General features: G+C 35.0%; 1 long non-coding RNA gene across 1 annotated transcript in view; it reads right to left on the minus strand.

Annotated features, from left to right (window-relative positions):
• Positions 1 to 5,123: 5,123 nt before the first annotated feature.
• The window catches only part of LOC138710039 (uncharacterized), a 77,267-nt gene continuing 57,108 nt past the window's right edge, over positions 5,124 to 25,282 (minus strand). The window contains exons 2-3 of the long non-coding RNA XR_011335031.1: positions 15,227 to 15,483; positions 5,124 to 5,474 (exon numbers count right to left, since the gene is read on the minus strand). This is a non-coding gene — a long non-coding RNA (uncharacterized lncRNA). The remainder of the gene's footprint in view (positions 5,475 to 15,226; positions 15,484 to 25,282) is intronic.

Consider the following 25,282-nt stretch of genomic DNA (forward strand, 5'->3'; position numbering starts at 1 on the left):
GGGGCGTGTCTAATTCTCCTACGTAAGCAGTTGAACTATAGGATGTCGAATTTGAGAGCTTCCACTGTAATTATAATTTATAATTTAATGTACTAACCCACTTTTTCTCCTGGAATGTGTTGCAGAAACTAGTAAAAATATCTAAGAGACATGTATTAGTTATAAAATATTTAAGCAACTAATTATTACTACATAATACATGTACATTTCAGTATAGTGTTCCGTTAACGTCTTCACGCATGTGACACATTAATTGGTAAAAAATATGAGACAGGGAAATTCCGTAAGGAAAGAATGTGCGAATGTACAGTAATCTCTATTATTCGAATTAATGTGGACCAAGACTATCTCGGATAAGCAAAATCTCGGATAAAACGGACGGCTGCTGAAAAACTGTGTTTAGAATAGAAATTACAAAAATTCTTTACTTAGTAGACTAAATAGAATAAAGAAATCAGGTTAATATGAACTCTAGGCATTTAAAAATACAGTACGCATACATTTAAAAAGCAACTAATATGCATACTGTACAGTATTTATAATATATTTTTTTGATCAGCCTCGGATAACACGGAATCTCGGTTAATCGAAACTCGAATAATCGAGACTCTACTGTATACCTACTGGAGTATTAATTCATTATTGATATACAATAAAATTAGTGGTTGATATTCTCAAAATTCTTAATGAATCACTGTAGCTAAACACAGAGTATTGTCGAAAAAGAAACTAAGAATTTGGGAGACTACAAGTTAATAAAAAAGATCATATATTCCTTAAATCCTCTCTTTCTACAGAATGTCAACTAATTAGTTTTCTTTACCTTAAAATGTTACTTCAATATGTGAGAAATATATACGACCTGAAAAAGTTATGTTGTACCGTATATATTTCACAATTTATAAAATAAAATAATCTATTACTGATTCTAAATACTAACAATAATCTTCATTCCGTTTACAGAAAGTCATTGATTAAGCTGTTATTGTTAATGTCCTTTGTATTAAAACTAATCTAGACAAATAATAAAATGTGAAAGTAGAACATATTATATATAATATAGCCCTATATACAAACAATAAAACACTGAAAGGCAAGCAATAAAAAAGGTAATAAAGATTCTATACTTTTGTGAAGAAAGAAAATGTAGACAGTCAATCACATACGTAAAATATCCTTTTTTAAATGTAGAAATCAGAAAAAAACCAAAGCCTCAAAATTTATATATAATCTGGACCTAAATTATTTATATAGATCTAGAAATATCTTGAGCCAATACTATGGAAATCAAATTTATGTATTATTTATACGAAGAGAATTAAAACATTGCAAACAATTATTATCAATAAATTGAGTTTTACAATTGAGGAACTAGAAGCATTAGTGGTCTAACCAATTTTAAGGTTTTAGCCCCACATTAGGAATGACAAAGTTTCTCTTAACTCTGCGCAACAAAATAATTCAATAAAAACATTTTTTGCACTGTGTTTTATCGTCGTTACAGCAAACGGCCGCCACGATTGAAAGTTGATTTTACTGAATTCAGAGTTGCCACCTTAGATAAGCATGTTGAAATATTACAAATAACTGCTCTAGAGTTGAAATGAGAACCACTGCTTTCTATGCATACTACAATTCTACAATGCATGTAAAATTCATAAGCAAAAGGCGTTTTAATTAATATACATTATACGGAACAAATCATTGCATTTGAAATATACTGAACTTTATTTAAACAATTGAAACTTCACTTAACAAATGAAATAAAATTATTCCTATTGAATACGAAATATTACAAGTAACCTACCTGAATAATTTTCGCTACTTCACATTGAAGCTGATGGTGAAGATTGTACATTGACCAGACTGCTAACCTTCAGTCAAATGTTCATAGTGTAATGTACGTACTGAATATTAAAATTTTTAAAAATAATATTTTCATAATATACTATCGTGCAAAAAATACACGTTTGTGAAGTGCATTACAAAAACTCTCTCTGCTCGTTTTTTAAACTTTTCCTCGATTTTGTAAAAAGCACTTCTCAACCTTGTACCGTAACATACTAAAACACTGTGGAGGAAATTGCAACGCCTGAAGCTGCAATAACAATTTTTAATGTAATCATTTTCAAGATGTATCAGTTATATTCATGTACTTAAAAACTAACAAAACAAATTAGTTCTGTTGTCGATATCACAATATTTGTAAGTTGAAAATACAATCTTCCACCAATTAGCAGAAGAAAAATTAAATATTGTACCGGCATCAAAATGACATTTCAAGAGATGACATTGCACTTCCTACCAAATTATATAGTTCATATCAAAATATGCATTACACTCCCTACTAAATATAAACTCGACAGCATTTGTCGATTTATATCAAATTAAAAATCGTAACTCTTCGCTTTACGCCTTCGCTGCAAAATCTGTGTATTCGTCATTGACCCAAGCGTTCTTCCCGCACTAACATGTAGGTCTAACACATTAAATTTCAACATAAGACTCACCGAGAGCTGAACCAGCCATTCGATTAGTTGTGAGTTAGACCACAGTCTAGTATATACAGTCACGAAGCTCAATACGTAGTAAATATGCATCCATAGATAGTTACTAGCCACTAGGATGGCTAATATCGCCTCATTACAGACAATGCGAAATAGTACTGGCACAGTCTATTGTTCCCAGCACCCTCACAACTCAAGCTTCGTGACTGTATATACTAGACTGTGGTCCACAGAATCAAATATTGTTTTGTCTCGTAACATTGCATAAATAAATTGGCAAATTTATACTGGAACACTATACTGTGGGACATTTTAAGTGTAATTGTGGACGTCACGTCCGACTACTAACTATAGAGAGAAGATCGCGACCTGAAAACGCAGCATTCTAGTGAAACTCATTGACCTTTAGGAAAACATTTTAACATATGTTGCAGACTTAGAAGCTCTAACCCACTAAAAACTTTCTTTGAGGTGCCATCATTAAGTTTGTTGACTAAACATGTTCAGAACTCTTACTCTAACAGCGATCTAGTTGGATAGCTAAGATGGTGAGGTTCTACATTTAGGTTTGTTTAATTTTAATGTTTGAGGGTGCGTGATCGGTCGAAATATAAGGCTCCTTGAGAAAAAGAAATTTAAAAATATTTCGATTTTAAGTCTATCCAAATTTTATACATTTTTGAAAAGAATTACTCTGCAAGAGCATTTGAATTAGAGGACGTAACCTGCAGTGGTGCTGAAGTGTCCTTTACCATTACTTAAATCTAAGTGTGAGATATCTCCATAGAAATTAAATTGTGTATATATTCGATATTCATCTGAGAATACAATACAGCAATGACTTCCTTTTATTGTTATGTGAAGAATTTCGAAATCTGTTGACACGTACAAATAATAAGAAAACAAAAGCACTGTTTTAATAACTTATTTCGATTCCCACTTGGGCTGATTACCTGGTTGGGTTTTTTCCGAGGTTTTCTCCAACCGTAAGGCAAATGTCAGATAATCTATGGCGAATCCTCGGCCTCATCTCGCCAATACCATCTCATTATCACCAATCCAATCGACGCTAAATAATCTCGTAGTTGATACAGCATCGTTAAATAACCAAGTAAAAAAACTCATACCGAAATTAATACTTGTAATTTTTAATTGGTTATTTTACTACGCTTTTTGAACTGCTATGGTTATATAGCGTCTGAATGAGATGAAGGTGATACTGACAGAGAATTGAGCCCAGGGTCCAACGCCGAAAGTTACGCAGCATTTGCTCTTATTAGGTTCAGGGAAATCCCCGGAAAAAAAACTCAACTAGGTAACTTGCCCCAACCAGGATTTGAACCCGAGCCCGCTCGTTTCACAGTCAGGCATACTGACCGTTACTACACAGCGATGGAATATTTGTAATACTTTACTTCACTGAATAGGGATCTACTATTATCTTTACTTTATATCGTGGAAAAAAAAAATGCTATCTTTCAATATGGGAATTTATCTGCTGTAATTTAAAATCTGAAAATAATTTTCAAGAAAACACTCGAAAACTAAGTTTATATAATTTTATATGAACAACAACACTCACAAGTAAGTTAGATACTCTAAAAAGTTAGAATTAAGTGTCTAGCGCATCCTCTGAGTTTCATAGATTGACCATTTTATAAGATTTTAGAGTTAAAATCTATACTAATAATAAATCTGTAGCCAACATTTTTCCGGTAATTTTCGATTTTCCAAAAATAATTGGTGTTAACATGTATAATTAACCATCCACAAACCGAAAATCGCTTTTTTGAAATTTTTGTTTGTATGTCTGTCTGTCTATCTCTCTGTCTGGATGTTTGTTACCTTTTCACACGATAATGGCTGAACCGATTTATATGAAAATCGAAATATAAGTTAAATTAAGTTCTTTGTAACTTAGATTTTAGGCTATATGGCATTCAAAATACTTTATTTAAAAGGGAGGTTATAAGGGGGATTGAATTAAATAAATCGAAATATCTCCCTTATTATTCATTTTTGTGAAAAATGTTGCGTAACAAAAGTTTCTTTAAAAATGATTTCCGATACGTTTCATTCCAAGCAAAATTTTGATGGGACCAAATTGCACCAAAAACGGATGTTCTCTGAACCAAATGATCATATTTTAATTATTTGCATGTAATAACAATTAAGAAATATGTTAAAGGAATTATCATTGCATTAAATGAGTGGTCTCTGGACCAAAATTTTAATTATTTAAATACAATTTAAATTAAGTGATATATTAAACGATTTATCCTTCTATCAAACAGGAATGTTCCCTGGACCAGATGTCCTCTTTTAATTATGTAATTACTTTATATTTATTTGTAACAAGTGCAGCGGATCGCACGGGTACGGCTAGTTACTTAATAAATTTGACACAAGTTTGAACACATTTTTCACATTCACGACTTCATGCGTACAATTCTGTAGCGGTAACGTTAACTAATGAAACAGATTCTTTTTAATGTCTAACCATAAGCTAGGCACTGAAACATTCCCTGCACACACACACCAGAGGCATGAGTTTCAGTTAGGTGATGCGTTTCAAGGTCACGATCTTCCCTTGCAAGAGAATGAGGCGAGGTCTGTACCTGAGAGAGGTTACTGGCTAGGCGCTGGTGCAGACCAAAAGACGGGCCCGAGTAGTCGCGTGTGTCGGCGTCGAACCAGCCTAGGATGCTGCCGAGGATGAGGACGAGGGCCAGGCCGAACCCCGAAACCAGGGCCACCGTCACCACCTTGGAGCGCGCAGAGATTACCATAGCCATGGTGTCCGCGGGTTGTGTCACTCACTTGTATGTACTATCGTAACAACACACACGCAGTCCGCTTTCTCATAGTTTCAGTAGCGAGAACTCTTCACTTCTGATTCTTCAGTCTTCACCAACAAGATGTTTTATTTAGAAACATGTTTGTGAACCGATTGAGACGAACAGCAAGCTTTTGGCACATAAACAAGAAAAACACTTAAATCAGCGTTTTACAATTTATTACTGTGATTTCAACACCACAAAATTGAAGGAATTTAAATTATAGGAGCAAATGTAAGAATTCAAAATAAGAGACGAAACTAACTTCCAAATAAAATACACTTAAATAAAGTAATAATAATGAAATTAAAAATAATGTGGATAAATATCAGTGACAGTATACAAGTAATTGTTGTGTGTTACTAATATTCTTTCCTGAACTCATAATGTTAGTAATGTAATGTTAAATTCCATCGAGACTGCTGCATGTAATGTACACTGTGCTCTCTTCAAGTAATAAAAATATATAAGCCGAATATTTTACAATTTTATAGCACTAAAAATTTTTTAATTATATTTAGGTAGGTATAATAGTTTTGACAGAAATTTTGTCTTATTATATCACGACAGATCAATTATTTTAATGTGTCATGAACACAAATAGGCTTATGAGTAATTTTCAATATTATACAAGAATTTCAAGGTCTTCAATTTGTTTTTTTGATAATATTGTTGCTATTACTATAATAAATGAATCGGTTATTGTTGAAAGAAACCAAGTCCACTTTTTAAAGTTTTGAGATAATCGAAAAAAAAATGTTTTGTGAATAATCTATGGAAGATTAAACCAAAACATATTGTACACATAAAATATATGTGTACACTATATGTTGGCTTAATCTTCGATAGATTATTCACAAAACAGTTTTTTTTTCGATTATCTCAAAATTTTAAAAAGTGGACTTAGTTCCTTTCAACAATAACTGATTCAATTGTTGATAATAATAGAATATCTTGTTAATATAATTATTTTATCTTGTAAACGAAAAGAATAACAAACAGTTAAACCGGTAGAAAAATAAAATAAAAAAAAATCCAAAGATATTTACGTATCTAAAATGTGAAAAAAAAAAGTATTCTAAATAATAATTCATAATTAAAACCATTTAAATAAATATATTGTATTTTTATCTAGAAGAAACTGAAAATGATTAATAATGACGAGTAATGCAATCGCGATGAAATTCGAACGAGATATTAATAGCGGGTCGCGACTCACCACCCTCTGACACGCTCTCCCTAAAACTTGGATTCTAGCAGACGCCTCCCTTTTAAAACCACAGCGGCGCATCACGCCCCCCTCCTATCCACCATCCCCAGTCGTCCAATTCTCCAAAACAAATAACAATAATTTAAAACGACGTCACAAGTCTTATAAAAGAAGCAGCAAACGGTTTCTCAGTGTGACGTAGCTATTTTCGCAATATCGGAGCATAGGGCGGAGAAAAGGAAAGCGGGGGTGAGCGGTCTGTCAGAGCGGAAGGGGTGGAATTGCCAGCCGATGACAAAACGGCACAGCACCCCCGGACAGGCGGCGGGGTGAAGAAACTTGCGGAAATCTACTGATAGGAAATAAAGAGCCCTACAAGACGAGGTCAATGAAAGGTTAATATTTGTTTCTGTAAAGAGAATTGATGCAACTGAATGCCGAGGGGACTTCGAGCAAAGATCAAATCATCAAAAAGTGACAACGGATGTTCAGGAGACTGCCTGTAAAAACTGTCGGAAATCGAAATAAGTCCGTTATCGTTGCACGAAAATTGAGAGAATAGAAGCGAAATGCCAACTGTCACAGATTGGCAGCGGCAGAGAAAATAAATTCAGATCGGTTTGTGATGTAACAAGTCATACCCAACACCCAGCAGGGACTATTCAGAAATAGGAGGCAGAGGGAAATTGTTCAACATGCATTTTATTGATACTTCTTCAACCGACCACAAGGGATTACATAGCAGCTGCGTTTTACAATTTAAAATGCTGAGGAATTTATGTGCCTTTTCTTCACCCCACAACAAAAAGCTGAACAGTGCCGCTTCTTATGTTCAAATATCATTAGACTTCTTTACCCATTCGCCAAAGCTTATAGCGTACAGCCTTAGAAAAAAGTTTTGTCGGAATGATACTTTATAAGTCCCAGAAAGGAGGCAGTGTGCATGATCAGACATACAACGAAACAAAACTAATTAATAAAGGAGGCAGTGTGCATAATCAGACATACAACGAAACAAAACTAATTAATAAAGGAGGCAGTGTGCTTAATCAGACATACAACGAAACAAAACTAATTTTATTACCTCAACTAGTCCTCTGGTGAACTTAGTTTTATTTTAGGAATTATGCATCAATGTAACCTTCTCTGTTTGAAACGTAAAAAGAAATAGCTAATAAGTAGACTTCGTGGAATTGCCACGAGATTCGCAAGGTTTACTGTGCACGCGGTATAGACTGTATGAGAAGGGGGCGTGTCTCTGATGTAAACACTGAGCAGTATACTGCGGTTACAATAAAACCTGTATCCAGCATTCAAGAAATATAATGAATGATCATTGAAGTAGGAAATATCTAAACATGTAAATACACAATTATTTTATAGTGAGATATATTAACTCTTAAAATTTAATGTAAGATACATAATCCTTGAATATGTACATTACAGTAAAGAGTTATGTACATTTTGAGCGACTGCAAAGTAATCTCCTCCGATGGTCACTTTAACAGTTTTTAGATTGGGAAAATGTACGTTCAACATCACACGATGTAATACGTGCATATTTGAAGAACGGGAAGTCACTACTTTTCAGTACACCAATCTCAGACGTCTTGTCGTGACCTGATAGTACATCATTTATAATACAAAGTTCTGAATAGGCAGAATTTTTAGCAATAATGTTTCTCAAATTACATTTCACTTTTTCTGAAATTAGTGAATTGTTATTTTGGATAACGGTTTGTGATACTTTTAAACTTTTAATCCACTATATGAAGGGCTTCTGAGAGTTGTAGTTTAGACGATTCTAACAGGATGATGCTTTTGGACACGATTTTAAAATTAGAATCAATGATAGAATATCTTTCAATAGCTGTTCAGAAAGCAATGATTTTAGAGTTGCAACAGCGGAACTTTCTGTGCTATCCAATGCATGAATTACCTCCATTATTTTTCCATAATGTTCTGCATAATAATTAACAGAATTGAACCACGTTCCCCAACGTGTCAAGACTGGCTGCGGGGGTAAGGTTATTCCAGGAGTAATTATTGTTTGGAACAGCAACACTCTCATTGTAGTATGTTTGATTGAATTCTTGTCTGCACTGAACAAATGTTAAACTTAGACTATTCCAACCACAGTAATGCAAAAACAAGTGCTTACATAGGTATACATTAGCTGTCGCTGCTCTATCTATTTGGACAGGTCACAACTCTTAACATGAACTGCTTATACTACGAGACCGGGCGGTCGTTCACCTCTTCTATACTACCGTACATCGGCAACCTGATTGCATGCTGCGTGTGGCAATTCAACGAAGTCTACTAATAAGGAAGCAGTATTTTCAACTGTAACTTGAGATTTTCTGTAATTGATTAACATAATTTAATTCAAGTTAGTAATTACTCGTGTGTATGGTGAAACATTCCATCATGCGAACAATTAGACTAGTATGGTATTTAATTCCTCTCAAATTAAACCTATAGCTCTATCGCTGCAGTACACTGTTATGTTCGATGTCAGACTGCGTATTTGCTGGTCATTGCCTCGCGACTCAAGTACTACACAGAACTTGCCTACTTACAGCGACAGCATCAGGGCTTCCAAACTACTACTAATATTCCAAATACTGTTTAACTGTCTTATAGGTCGATTTAGAAAAATTCTTTTTCGCAGAAATTTTGTTACAAATGCGACCTTTCAGTGTACAAAATTTGAAGGTCCTACTAAACCTTTCAGTGTTGAACGTTTCCTTATGAGATGAACTTCAGTGTCGGTAGATTCGTATATTAATCATCATGTAACAAACTCTCTTTCTATTAGCTCATTCTTTCTCTTCTCGCATAGCTCATATACCAGGTCTCGCCTTCTCATCTATAATAATTATTATTACAATAATTATTGAATGTTACTGTGGGAGTATATTAAGCGATGAAAATACTGAAAAGCGACACTCAACTAAAACCTTACTGTTTTATTTGTTTTGTGTGTACGCCATCTGTTTGCTCACAATGAGAATTTACGAGTGCGGTTTCTCATTTTCGCTTGTATGACCATATGCTACGCTGTTGTTGCGATTGAATTTCGTACAGTTCATTTACACGGTCTATACAATCCTATTTACGTCAACAAAGTTGAGAATGTCCTTTTTATTTACTTTTTGACCTAAAAAACATGGAATGACGTCAATGTGGAAGAATACCGAGCTATATCTACTTACCGAAAACGCCTGGTAAGATTATCATATGCTACAAAAACGCAAAGTACAAGATGCTGTAACATAAGCCAAGCAGCGTTGTAGCTCGGCACTGGTATTTCAACCATGAAGACCGCGTTCAGTAATTAAATTTCTGGAGGACAAAGCAGACATTGCACAGATTTTTTCGGGGTACTCCCGTTTCCTTCAATCATTCCGCCTACAGTCTGAACATTCTCCACATTAAATTTATTCTATCCTGTACTGTTAGGTTTGCTCATAGATAGACAACTATCTTGGAAATCACATATTAGGTATGTATGCATTAAGTTATCTTCTGTAACCTATTTGTTAAAAAAAATTGATGAACATTGTTAGTTTTGAATATGTTCGAAATGCATATTTTGCCTTTTTTCTTTTTTTGTGGGGAAATTCTAGTGATATTACAGACATTTTATTAATTCAAAAGAAAGTTATTAGAATACTGACAGCTTCAAAAAGTAGAACACACTGTAGACCTCTGTTCATACGGACAGGTATTCAGACCGTCATAAATCTGTACATATATGATGTTCTAGTGTTTATGAAAGAACATTTGCAAGATTTTAATATGAGAAGTGAGGTACACAATCATACAACGAGGAATAGGCAATTATTAGATTATCCACTTTGTAGACTTAGTGTGACAAAAAAATACTATAAATTGATTGGAATCAAATTATTTAATAAGCTCCCTATAAACATTCAACTTCTTCCTGTTGAAAGTTCTAAAACAAAATTGTACAGTCGGTTAATTAATAACCCACTTTACTCAATAAATGAGTTCTTTGAAATTGACATACATTTTTAAACTATGCAGTTTTAAATGTTATGGTTGTTGTTTCTTAATTTTTTTTCATAATGAAATTTTAATGAAACCTAGTGGTAAACCAATTTACATTTAAATTTTAATGTATAAATGAACAGAGTAAATTGCACTACTTTATGTTGCATTTTTTAAGTTTATTATTAGCCTCTGTTTGTAGTATTCTTAATTAGTTATTAAACATATGACAATTAGTACTTGATACTGTCTTTTATCTAGTAAATATAGTACTTTTAACTTTATATTATGTAATTTGATAAATATCTACATTGTTTTTATAATTAAATTTTTATTTTGTATATCTATGAAATGTAATGCAGTAAGATTGTAACATTTGACAATGTCTATAGTGAAGTTTTTCATTCAATGACAATAAAGATTATTATTATTATTATTATTATTATTATTATTATTATTATTATTATTATTATTAATACTTGGGGGGGACAAAAGAAACAAGCTGGAATGAATTCCTGCGGGTAGTACGGGTTTCCAATGTTGATACTGCTTGGGGCTCCGGGTCCTAGGGCTTATCAGGTATTCGTCTAGGGTGAAACCTGGATCTATTAAGACTGACGATCCACTGTTAGCATCGGATTCACGGATGTCACCCACGGATGTCTTTCCGGGTCCGATCTCGAAAAGCCAAGACGAACCATGCCTCAACCAAGGATATTTTACTATAGTTTTACATATACAATACGATTATTTAGTCCTGACAGCTCAGCGATGCGAAAGAGGGGAAGTAATAGGAGTAGTGGGGAGAGATCCGGAGTAGAGATAAGGGCGAGCGGTCGGTAAAGTAATGCAGCACAGGTTAGTTGTACTGGAAAAACAACGCTATACCCCATGCGTGACATCCGATCGCTTTGACTGCAGGCGACAGACTAACCTGAACATCCCTTGGCGCAACTTAATGGACTCGCCTGAGCCAGGCGCACATGGCTGGCGACTGTCAGAACTAAATAATCGTACTGTACAGTAGATACGTACGTATTGAATAGGCATATTCTTTCCTCCACACTAAGTCAGTAACAGTAGCTACCAAGCAACATTTATTTTGTAATTCCTGTATACCCATTGGCGCTCAGAAAATACGTGCCTACTTGGAAATATAATTTCTCTGTGAAATGTTGCAAAGTGGATGCATTGTTAATCAACTTTCAAAATAACGTGGACTACTAATACACGATATGTGCTAAGCATATTCATTATACAACTAAAGTAACGTTTTCTCTTTGAATTTTTATTTGATTCCTTCACGGAAACTCTTAGCCAGTATCAATTTGTGTCATGATAAAAATGTAATACAATTGCACATAATCTGTCTGTACTTATGTATAAAGGATTTTCCTATCTTTGAGTGAATTTTAACCTTAACTCATTCTTCATCAGTCTCTTTTGAGGATGAACTGATATATGAAGAAATAGAATATGTTACAAATAATGCACAATAATACAAAATTACTGGACCGTATATGAATGATCGTCCACAAGTGTGGACTCCACTTTTTTAGGATGTAACGAGGATGCCTAGCTCAGAAATGGGCAAAAGTATAGCGAAGGAAAAAACACTGCTTTTGAGAGTAATATATAGGTCCTAAGTTTTTTAGGTATAATTTTTATTTATTATTACTATTGTTATTATTATTATTATTATTATTATTATTATTATTATTATTATTATTATTATTATTATTAAAGTAGGCTTGGCTGCTCTGCCACTCCCATCTATCGCTCGGGTTGCTTGTAATATAACTGAAGAGAATTTTTACAATGGCATATATAGACTGTAGTCTATTTGGTTAAAACTCGCGAAAACTGTATCCGATGCTGCTGCTTTCAACACAATGGGAAGTACAAACAAATCAATATCAGCTCTCAAGTAGCCTTTTAATGTTATAATCTGCAATATGAGCACTTATAGAAACTGACATTAGTGGTTTTGAGTATTGATATAAAACCTTTTCAACTTAAATCAATGTAGTCACTGAATAAAAATATTTAAGCTTCGGCAATTATGTAGTACAGTCAATAATTACACGGACTGTCGACTAGAAGTCGACATTGAAGACTAGAACCCGGAATGTGTTTGATGCGTGAACGTAGAATCAACTGTGCATCGTTTATAGACAAGCGATTTGCTTACACGCGTGATTATTTGGACAATTTTTTGCATACGTGAGCGATGTTACAGTGGTAGTGGCTAAACCGTTTTCGAGCACAGCAAAAGTATACAGCGTGAAAGTGAAATAGCCTTGCAGATTTTCAGAGCGAATAGCTCATGTTGTGTGTAACAAAAAACTATAATATCATATTGGTGGAAAGATAATAGTTTTTTAAGGAGGAAACAATCTCTTATTCGTTAATTATTGGAAATAGGCTCGTGATTTTTACCCATATCGATATAAATCTATTATAGGAGTAGAATAATTTATACCTCTGGCGTATTTTAATAACGTGGAATGTTTTCGTATAAATTTACTTTTAAAATCCCCTAATTTTAAGCCAATGCACGTTGCGAGCAGGTTGCAAAGTCGAGCCAAAGATCAGCTCACTTAGCGAGACACCGAGTTCGTTGACCTCTTACATTTATATCACGAGTAGAGTGTTTTAGCGGCGATGTTGCCGGACTGCTGAAACTTCAAACTTAATTTTCTAATTAACCGTGCATTTAATCACGAAACGTAATATAGGTTTTCTATTAATTTAAGTGTACCCTATCTTCCCTTTCAATCAGTAACTTTATTTCACATCCATTCTATATAAGACTGTAAGAATTAGGAGAAGCCATATCGAAACTTTGAAAATGGTCCAAAAAGTACAGAAGCCTAGATTACAATCCATTTTGTGATTTTGTTCTGTTTTGTGGCACAGGAAATTATATAAATTCCGAAGTGTTCCTCAGCATTTACACTAATGCTTGCATAGGTAGACCTCAATCAGAGCTTGAGATTTATATCCTCCTCAAGGCTGGTTCACAATAAACCGGGAACAGAAACGACAACGAGAACGAGAACCAGCCACACATGCTTCAAGATGGCTGTTTCTGAAAAGAAGGAGATGGAACGCATGCATGTATGTAAGTCACTGGATTGTTGATAATATAAAAAATTAAATAAATATTATATTGAATGAGCTAAATAAAATACTGTTCTGTTTGATGACATAATCAGACTCATGCCTTAAAATTTGTACAATATTACTAAAATTGAGATATACATTGTGTCTCCTATGATAGACGTCAAGCTTCTAGATTTTAAAGTAAAAATTGTTATTTTGTATCACATATTATAAAATAAAACCGAATATTCAATCAGACTAGAGTTAATGTAATTAATTTACAATACATTGAGCCCTGTGGTCTCATATTTTGAGTTACTTTCATTACTTGAATATTTTTCTCCTAATTTTTTCATCAGTACACAGTGCATTTGCAAAATTGCATTAAAATTTCATAGATTTTTTTAATCTCAAAATTCTCCCCAGGACTGAGGAGGTTATCTACAGAATGAATGCACACAATGTGCCACGACCATGGATGGGCAACTCGTGCTCACAAAGTGCTAAAAAACCTTGAAAGAGAGAAAGACAGACGAAGCCAGTCGCAGCAGTTACAAGTTGTTTGTAGTTTCGCTGCAAAAGCAGTTCACTGCCACGGTGCGTTCTGGCGGCTCATGCAGGTGGTCGTGATATCTACTCCATGATTTGAATTTCATAATGACGCATGGTACAATAATTATAGTAATTTTAGACAGACTGTACCTAAACACACATAACAAAATTATATTATTTCCTAGCTTTGTAAATTAGTTTACTACTGGAAACACAACTGAATATACCTTTTCAACAGACAACAAACATAGCTGCGACACTTATTTATTATTATACTATTTGTTAATATTTATTATTATATATCTTATTTGAAACATAGAACGCGAGAATTTACAATTTTTTATACATAAGTTAATAGAACATAATACAAGCTTTACCTTCTTTCTTAATAAAAAATAGTTCTCTTACAACTCATCACTAAAGGGAAATGATCTGGGGATTATATTGTTTTTCACTTAAAACGAGCCGCCATTTACTGCAGACGCGAGCGAACTTGTATACAGACACTACAAGTACAGAGTCCGTTCTACCTGCACTGAGGTTGTGTTCACAGTTCGAGAGCACGAGTTGCCCACCTATGGCAACGACCATCGTCTATAATCAGAGTAGCTGCAATCCACGAAATTGTTCACTTTACCACCTTAAGAAAATAAGGAAGAATATGAATAGGGAGTAAAGATAAAATAATTAGAAAGAAAACGAAGCGAAATAAAACATACATAAATTAAAGGCAAACTTAACAGAGTTTCAATGTAATTCTGTTTAAAATGGGATAAAGTGCTAAGAATACGCTCACGCGTGCGAAGACCAGATTTCAAGTCGAAAATAAAGTTACCAACTCCAAAATGAACCAGTTAGTGTGGAAGTTGAGTAACAAAAGGAAAGCAACTCGAAATCTGACCTTAGTTTGAGCGTGAGCGTATGTAGGGCTTGATGCACTGAACACAAATTTAGAATGCAGAATTGTATACTCGAAGCACTGTTAAAACCAGCCGTACAGCAGTAAACGCCAATTGTGTTCATGACTGTGGAGGGCACAAGGAGTTCTCGCAGGCTGTCGCCGGCACTACATCACAGCTGCATGTGTTGTTCAAAGTTATTTTCAACACCAATCCATTCACACGCACACACATATTAGTCATATCTTGTTAATTTCTTCTATTACAGGCTATTCGTGTCACTAAAAATTAAGTTTCACTCTAACATGTGCATCTATGGCTTGCAGATTATGTACACGCAATGTCGTAAAAAGTCGCTGATACAGAAAATGAGAGAACCTATCAGATCATGAATTGAAATGCTGGTTTGTTCTATTTCTAGCAACATTTTAAAATATAATCGTAATCTATGTTAACTCCGATATTACAACACTTGTGCACTTCCTAGTCCTTCAGTACTCAGAGAGTGATTCTTTTTATTTTGAGGATCTCTCGGATACACCGCAGTCTCTTTTCGCTTATTTTACTCGTTCTAAACTGTGGATATGATTTCTTGCTTTGACGATCAGAGGTAAAGTAGAGTGTCTCGTTTAGGCATAGTGAAAACGTAAAAAAAGTGCAGCTAACGTATGAGGGAGGACGGACCGTAGAATAAACACGAGGGATACACAAGGTTTTAGTTACAACATTCATGACGGAGCATTAACTGAAATATTTTTCAAAAGCACACAAAACAAAAGAACACAAATTGCATAACTTTATCATATACACATTTTAACAAACAAGCAATTGTAACATTGAAATAATTCAACATAACGAATCAAATATTGTTACTTATAGATATGAAGTTTCTTTCAAGCAGCATTTTTACGGTCAATAATTTCATTCTCTGTATGACTAACATAATATCACCGTGCAAATCAAGGTCTTTCAGGTGAAGCTTCCTGTAAAGCAGATTTGAATAATTTGAAGGGAAAATAATATACACGTCACTGTATACGTTAACAGAAAACCATAATTCCAAGTCACACAGAGTTTGTGTGCACTCGATGTGGGTCTCTGGCATTTCGTCAGCCCACGCGAGTTGTGTGGATATAAAGGGAAAAGTTGAGACGGTGTCGGGTGGAGTTCCCGGGTAGCTCAGTTGGGAGAGCGCTGGTACGTTCAACCAGAGGTCCCGGGATCGATACCCGGCCCCGGAACAATTTTTCCCTTGAAATTATTCATAATATCACCGTCTTCTGTGGCCGAATTAACAAAACGACAGTATACTGATCTGAAGCGACAACACTAGTTCCCAAACATAATAATTTTCCCTTCTCAAAGTTCAATTTATTTAGGTTCTGTACATGAATAAATTGAACTTTGAGAAGGGATAATTATGTGTTCCTATTATGTCCACTGTAATAAAAACGTCAGTACTGTGAGGTTCAGACCTCGGACAGTTGACTAAACTTACAAGATCGGAAGATTTCGAAATCATGTCATTATGTGAAATTTACACATGCACATTAGTTGAAGTTTTCAGTTTCGTTGTTACCAGTTCTATTTTCCCCAAAGGATCCAATAAGTCCCTAAAATAAATATGAGGTACATATCCAGGAAAATGTTGCTCGCATTACTATTCAAAGACCATTACCATATCGATGAAGATCTTAATGTTAAATGTATAGGCCTACGCATTATCCAGCATCAAACATTAGATTAAAAATCAAGTATAGTAATAGAGTAATTTCCCAATAACAAAAAAATACAGTGCCATCGAGAAGTCTCTTCGCAGTACTTGTGTGGCCGAGAATCCACTAGGTCAGCCGTGGCGAAAATGTGACTCGCGAGCACATTGTGGCTCACATTGATAGCTATGCGTTTCTCTTGCTTCCTACCTCCCTCAACCCCAACCGTCTCACTCACTGGAGTCAAACTCCGTTCCATTTGTATTTATCTTTGACCTGCGAGTGGCGTATCGTCGCAATGTCTCTCTCGAAACCATGTACCTCTACAAAAACGGAAGTTTCAAGTAGGATGGGAGGACGCATTTTTTTTTTTTTTTTTTGCTGCCAATATGATGAGAATATTAAATGTATGATTTGTTCACAAGTATTACGAGGAAAACGGTTGTATAACATAAAACGGCTTTATATGGCCTACTACATGTTACTCATGAAACATTAAAAGCTTAAGTGTTATTATTATTATTATTATTATTATTATTATTATTATTATTATTATCATCATCATCATCTCTGTACGCCGATCCTTATGTACGAATAATGCGGTTAGATCTTCAATTTAAGCTCACAGATTTACAATGTGATGTTAAATGAAAACTAGATGTAAGGATGTGACAAATGTTGAACTTTCAAATCTTTGCCAAAAAATAAATATCCCAAGCTTCGTTCTTTCGCTTGCTCTGTTGAAGCCATGTTCGCTAAACTTACGTTTGTGAAAAAATATTTTCTACAATGAAAACAGTAAAACCCAAATTTAGATCACGACAGACAAATAACTTCGTGATCAACTACGACTGGCATTAAGTAACATAGCCTAATTCCTGATTCTGAAACTTTGTCGCAGAGACATTCTGAAGACAGTTAATTTCAGGTTGTGTTAATGTGTCCTATGTTTTTTTGTTTATTTCTTTTCGTTAGGCCCTATACGTAGTAAACATTAGTTTAGTTTAAGTGCTTAACGTAAGGAAAATGAAAATCCGTTAATAAGTCAGACAGTTGCTTCACTTCCCCTTCGGATTTTCGCCTTCCTCCATAGGTGCTATGAACGTTGCAGGTTACACAGTGGCTCGGCGCACGACCACATTTTCGCCACGGCTGCACTGGGTAGAGAATTCAAGTTACATCACTGGCCACTAAACATATGATGGAATTGGGGTGTGAGGTTGTCAAATCTGAATGAATGGGGTAGTGTCAGCTTTCTACAGAGTTACTAGAATTAAAGGAGCTGCGAAGGGACTTTCGATTGCACAGAGCAGTTGCCACGCTGCGATCTGTTGAGACTCATCCCTTTGCTTGGAGGATTTGTTTTGTCGGATAGACGAGGCCTCTTAGATGTAACGAGTCACTTTTGTGTGCGACACCGTTCGTAGTAGTAGTGTGTGTGTGTGTGTGTGTGTGTGTGTGCGTGCATGCGTGTGTGCGTGTGTCCCGTTCGTTGTTTTATATAAAGAGATAAATGGGGATTTATATAACATTTATACAGGGACATCATTTTATTTTTACTAACATTTCTAATATTAACCTGGCTATACCTTTGGATCAACGATTAAGAACCGGAAACACCGTTTGCTACCCCCTTCCACGACTGAAATTCGATGATACTGGCGTAATATACAAATAAATCACTTTACTAGATATAGGAGGGAAGGAAAGTAGTTCACTAGCATTTACAGAAAGGCGAATAGAAGCAGGTGGGGGAAACTGGGATGCGACGTAGGCAAATGGAAAATGATGCAATATTGAAAGCTCTTTCGTCACTGGAAAACGCGAACATATTTTTGGAACGTACTGTTTACCAGGACCGTAAGGGTACTGTAACTGTATATGCGGTCTTGGATCTGTGTGGAGGACGGTTGAACTTCATTAATAGAAGGGGTGGGAGTGAAGTACATTAAAAAACTCAGGTACAATAAAAATTGAAGTAAAAATAAAATGATGTCCCTGTACATACAGATGTATTAAACTAACATAATTAGCCCCTAATCCAGTGCATTGTTTTTGACCGTACGTTCTTTGCACAACCGATCCTACTTTGTAAGTTTCGCCCCCGTCACCTATGATTAAAATCCAACCACTCTCCATAAAACACACAGATTAATATGCAAATAGTACTTACAAAACACATTATGTCATAATATACCCTAACCTGCATTATTAACATAGGCTACATGAAAACCTATAATTCAATAGTTAACATTATCCGTGTAATACCTACGTCAGTTCGTGTCATTTACCTGTATATTTGTTAAATAAGCTGAACTTCATTCCGTTAAAATTTCTCCATTTCATCATCAGTCCATATCATTCCCCGAACGCCTGGCTTGAGACGCACGGAGGGGGCTGGCCTAGGGACGAGTGGGGTAATCTGCTCGAAACCTGGGTATGCAGCGAAACTTAGTGTAGGTAGCCGGTGTGGGTTTGGGAATGCGTCTAGTTTGATGATAGTGCATGAGATCTCATAGTGTCCCTCTATGGAAATTCAGTTCAGTTCGTTCTAGTTCTGTTATGGTTTCAGAGGTATGTTTTAGAAATAGACAGGCCATTATAATAACTGTACAGTAGTAACTAGAAGCTCAGAGCAAAGTGACCCTGAGGATGGTTTACGTCGTCTTCCATAGGTGTGGCTACAGGTAGGCTACGTGATGATGGAGAATATTACTTTTTAAAAACTGTAAAGGCCCGGTCTCACTTAGCGGAATCGGATCGAACAGAATTTCTCTTCAAAAAGTATTTAAACGGAAGATAGCAGAAAGCGGCGCGGCGCGGCGCGGCGCGTCGAATCGAATCAATCAGAACAGAATCAGGAGCTAGAATATTTATTCCACTGCCGGAACAGAATTTTTTGTTTCCGTATAGGCCAGTTTCCATCAGATGCTTTTCCAATTCACTACGGGCTAAAGCAAGGAGATGCACTATCACCTTTACGTTTTAACTTCGCTCTTGAACAGACGTCTCCAAAAGCGTACTCGCGAGTAAGCCCCTGAACGGAACCGAAGCCAGTACGTAATGAGCGCGCTCCGCCTCAGCCATCCCCACCTGTACTGTACTCAATGTTTATGCGCAAACGAAGAGCAGTGGCGGACTGCCATTATCATTGTGTTGGTCGGCGTGTTCCACCGTTTCACAATGTCTTCTAATCATGAACGTAGTACATTCAAGGATGAAAGGGAAGAGAAATATTTTTTGTGTTAGTGGAGAGAATATGAAATGTCTAATTTGTTCGAAAAATCTTAAGGGTGTGTTAAAATTCAACATGCGACGACACTCCTCGACTCTTCACAAAGAATATCATACAATTATAGGCATGCTGGACATGTGAAAATAATTTATTTTCGGACGTCTGTAAAACTGTTGGTTATACATAATAATCAGTATATTACAACACGTTTACACTCAGTTTCGCATGATATAGTTTTTCATTTCATTTTAGGTGAAATACGTACAAATATTTTGATAAATTTGAAACAAGAAAATACAAACACAAATCACACACGTATCCTCAATGTTAAAAAAAACTTCTTGCTAGCTATGTTATAACTTGGAATATTGGAAAATCAATGAAGCCCTTTACAGAATGAGTATTTGTAAAATCGTACATACAGGATGTTACTAAAACACTGTGTCCAGAACAAAGTCACAAATTTAAGAAAATTAAATTGTCTCCAAACACAGTTCAGAGAAGGATTTGCAAGATTGCAAATGTAATTGAATCTGAAGTCGAAACCACAATTAACAGTTTGTAGCTTACTCACTTGCATTGGACGAAAGCACAGATAGAAATGACAAAGCTCACCCAGCCAATTTAATCCGAGGAGTTGATGAACATTTTACTGTGTCTGATGTAATTACTCTGGAGGAAAATACAACTGGAGAAGATGTTTTCCAGGTACTGAAGGACACCATGGAACAGAAAAGGTTGAATTTGCAACGGCTTGTGTCAATAGCAACAGATGGGGCTCCATCCATGACTGGTAAACGGACATGATTGGTGGACAGGCTAAACCAATGGTTGAATGATCAGGGAGTGCCTGTAAATGTAACATATTTGCATTGTTTAATTCACTAGGAAGCACTGTGGAGTAAAGTTGTAAATATGAAATAGGTGATGGACGTGGTCGTACTAACGGTCAACACAATGGTTCCTTCCTAAAATATCGCAAATTACGTAAGCTGTTAGAGCAATTAGGCCTAAGAGAGGAATATGAAGATTAGGTAAGTTTTTTATGCGTATGCTTTATTGTATATATTGTTTTAGTATATCTACATTGTTCATTGCAACTAATTGTTCCCTTTAATTTACAAGGGAAGAACATTCAGGAGCTGGAAGATGAACTGTTTGTTACTGATTTAACATTTCTTGTTGATAGGCCTATTTCGGAACATTTCAACAATTTGAATTGTCATCTGCAAAGACACAATCAGAGTATAACCGACATGTACAATCGTGTTACATCTTTTGTGGCAATGCTAGATGTTTGAAAAGTGCAGCTTATGCGAAATGAATTATTCCATTTTCCATGTTTGCATTCGTTCACGAATATTTCCCAATCAAAAGTAGAAGCTTCCTAGTATGTCAAAATAATATACAAACGTATGATAGTTCTTATACTTTTTATGTTATTATTTGTAAACATAAGCAGATCGTTGCTGCAATCCCCCACTGACCGCTCCCATCTGTTGAGGTACCAGTCTCTTCCCCTTCTCTAGCCTTACAGATCACTGTGTTCGGCGGGCAGCATCGGGATCACGAATGTCTATACGCTTTTTGGAGACCTCTGCTCTAGAATATGCCATTAGGAAAGTCCAGGATAACAGACAGGGTTTGAAATTGAAAGGGTTACATCAGCTGCTTGTCTATGCGGATGACATGAATATGTTAGGAGAAAATCCACAATCGATTAGGGAAAACACGGAAATTTTACTTGACGCAAGTAAAGCGATAGGTTTGGGAGTAAATCCCGAAAAGACAAAGTATATGATTATGTCTCGTGACCACATTATTGTACGAAATGGAAACATACAAATTGGAGATTTATCCTTCGAAGAGGTGGAAAAATTCAAATATGTTGGAGCAACAGTAACAAATATAAATGACACTCGAGAAGAAATTAAACGCGGAATAAATATGGGAAATACGTGTTATTATTCGTTTGAGAAGCTTTTGTCATCTAGTCTGATGTCAAAAAATCTAAAAGTTAGAATTTATAAAACAGTTATTTTACCGGTTGTTCTGTATGGTTGTGAAACTGGACTCTCACTTTGAGGAACAGAGATTAAGGGTGTTTGAGAATAAGGTTCTTAGGAAAATATTTGGGGCTAAGAGAGATGTAGTTACAGGAGAATGGAGAAAGTGCACAACACAGAACTGCACGCATTGTATTCTTCACCTGACATAATTAGGAACATTAAATTCAGACGTTTGAGATGGGCAGGGCATGTAGCACGTATGGGCGAATCCAGAAATGCTTAGAGTGTTAGTTGGGAGATCGGAAGGAAAAAGATCTTTGGGGAGATTAACCGTGAAAGAAATGTGCTTACTATTGCGTCATCTATTGGAGCGAAGTAGATAGATTTATTTATTTATTTATTTATTTTATTTCAAATATACAGAATAAAGAAATATACTTACAAAACAAACAAAGAGAAATACAAATAAAAAATACAAGCAATATAAAAAGAAGATACAGTAGTATTAACAAAATTTGAGACCGAATGAGCAGCGCTCGTACTCGGTCGCAGTTCAGATATAATATTAAAATAAAAAATAATAATATAAATAAATAAGTAAAATAAAATAGGAACTAAAATATAATTACAGCGGCAATGGAATTATATAATATAATATTAACACTATAGAAGAATAATATCGCACGTGAAAAGTAGGACTAATATATATTTCAAAATTATAGAATACAAATATAATATAGGTTGATTAATTCATACACATAGGCTATAAATTTATTTAATCAAATTGAAGATATCAACACGTTTCTAATTTTCTTGTTATATGTTAGTGGGTTACATGTTCGAAGTTCTGGGTGTAAATTTAGTTAAAGCATTGTACAACCGAGGGCCAAAATTTATGCTATGCTTTAGACCAGCAGATGTGAGACATTTAGGTTCTACTAATGTTGAATTAATATTTCGTCTTGTGTCATAATTGTGTGTCTGTAATACAAACTTATTACGATTTTTATGATAAAATTTTAACAGCGTATACTTATAAATTTGTTCAATATTAAATACATTAAATTCAGAATAAATTAATTTAGTTGGATAATCGAAACGTTTCTTCAAACAAATTTTAATTATTCGTTTTTGTAGTAAATTTAACGGACTAAGATTAATTTTTGTACTTCCACCCCAAACAGTTATACCATATTGAATGATAGACTGAAAATGGCCAAATAAACATTTCGTAGAACTCTAATAGGTAAGTAGCATCGAAGATTATAACGTCAGTTTAAAAAAAAAACGTGCGCTCTCCTGCATATGTTATTTCCTGTATGGAGGGATTAAAAGACCAGGAAAATAAGCTTGATTTAATTTTGTAACTAGAGCAGTATAAATATGTACCTATATATCAGTGTTATCGTTTGTGCTTTGAGAGTTAGCCAATGGAGATGCGTGTACCCACGTATGTGACCTCATGACATCAACATTCATTCACAGCATTACCCCGCTGCGTCTCATTCCCCTGAGACTTTGTCCTGGTTGGAGTACAGTATGTTATTTTAATATTGAGACGGGGTACTTTTCGAGGGTAAACAACTGCTGGAATGTGGCGTTAAATGCAGCACCTCCTCCCGGTCCAAAATAAAATATGATAGCTCTATCGCTCTGTCTCAAATGTACAGTAGAGACAAAAAAACCGGACCGACCGTTGTTGCTGATTTGAGAGTCACAGATTCAAATTTTGCTAGTCACAAAACACATCCATCTTGTATAATTAATTGTAACAATGCAATTTATTGCATTTGTTCGATTTTTACTGTCTGTTGTTTCCTTCATTGCCTCAAACTTACAGAAGAAAATACTTTGAGAGTTTTATTTTCAACAATATTACATTTCTACCTCTATTCGATAAAGATAGCTGCGTATTTTTACATTAAATAGCAGTACATACCTCTGACTTCACTATCCATATTGAAATTACCACAGTTTGACACAATATACAGCACACGATTCTTTTGTATCAGCTACAAGAGTCGGTCCGGTTTTTTTTCTTTTTTGCCTCTACTGTACACTGTTGTGCAAAGATACTTAACCCTACTAATCGATAGTGGTCGATACTTTGTTGGAGTAAGTGTAGCTTCTTTAGTTATTACTTCTATGAATAGATGGCGAAGATAATAGTCTGTTATCAATAGTACACAAATATACCATCATTGTAGAATTAAAAATTTCGTCCCCCTCTGCTGGTTGTAAAACAACACTGGGTTTAGCTGAAAATAGCTGATATTGTCAATTATGAGAATAATTTATGCTTAATCTACCCCAGTCATATCAATTAATGCCCATAGGTGCAAGCGCGCGCCTCAGGGCCCAGTGTGACAGTCGGGAGATTAGACAAGGACATACTAAACGAACGGATTAGTCTTCTAATAGGGGTTGGCGGAAGCCGTAGGCCAGGGGTGTACAATGCGTACGTAGGTTTCATGCATTAGAATTTATAGTATATTTACCCAAAATGGAGAATTATTTTTAGTAAAAAAAGTGGTGGGAACGCACAGTGTATAATATTAAAAAAAAACACAAAAAATTTAAAGTGAAAAGATATTACGAAAAATATCACAATGAAAAGTATAAACATATTAAAGACGACCACAAACTGTTGGAATTTAACAAAGGAATGACTTCAGATCTAAGTATCAATCAATCAATTTGTTATTTTCTTGAATGGGACCAAAAAGATTTTGTTCTCAAAAGTAAAACGGAAGTTTGTTGTCTTTTTTTGTTAATATTCAAGCTCACAGCAATGTAGAAGAGTTGGTAGGATTATAGTTTTATAGCATCTTAATTCTGATAATCTAGAAAGGAGTTTGGAACTAAGCAATTTATGAAGGGAGTAATAACACTTATTTGCCGTAACGAGTCTATGTTCAATTTCTTTCCTAAATAAGCCTGTTTCATTAATTATACTTCCTAAGTATTTAAATTCAGTAACTTTTTGAAACTCCCAATCATCTATTAGAAGTGACCCTCTGTTATTTGAGGTACGTGATATATTCATGTATTAAGTTTTATCAGAATTAATTTTTAACCCTGTTATTCTTGTTTCTTCTACCAAGAGTCTAAAAAGTTTCTTGTTATCATCTTCTATTTGTCCTCAGATCTAAGTATAGGCCTATGAAATTATTAACGAATTGTATTAATTTTCATTTCT

Source organism: Periplaneta americana, chromosome 12 (assembly GCF_040183065.1).
Source record: "Periplaneta americana isolate PAMFEO1 chromosome 12, P.americana_PAMFEO1_priV1, whole genome shotgun sequence".
NCBI lineage: Eukaryota > Metazoa > Arthropoda > Insecta > Blattodea > Blattidae > Periplaneta > Periplaneta americana.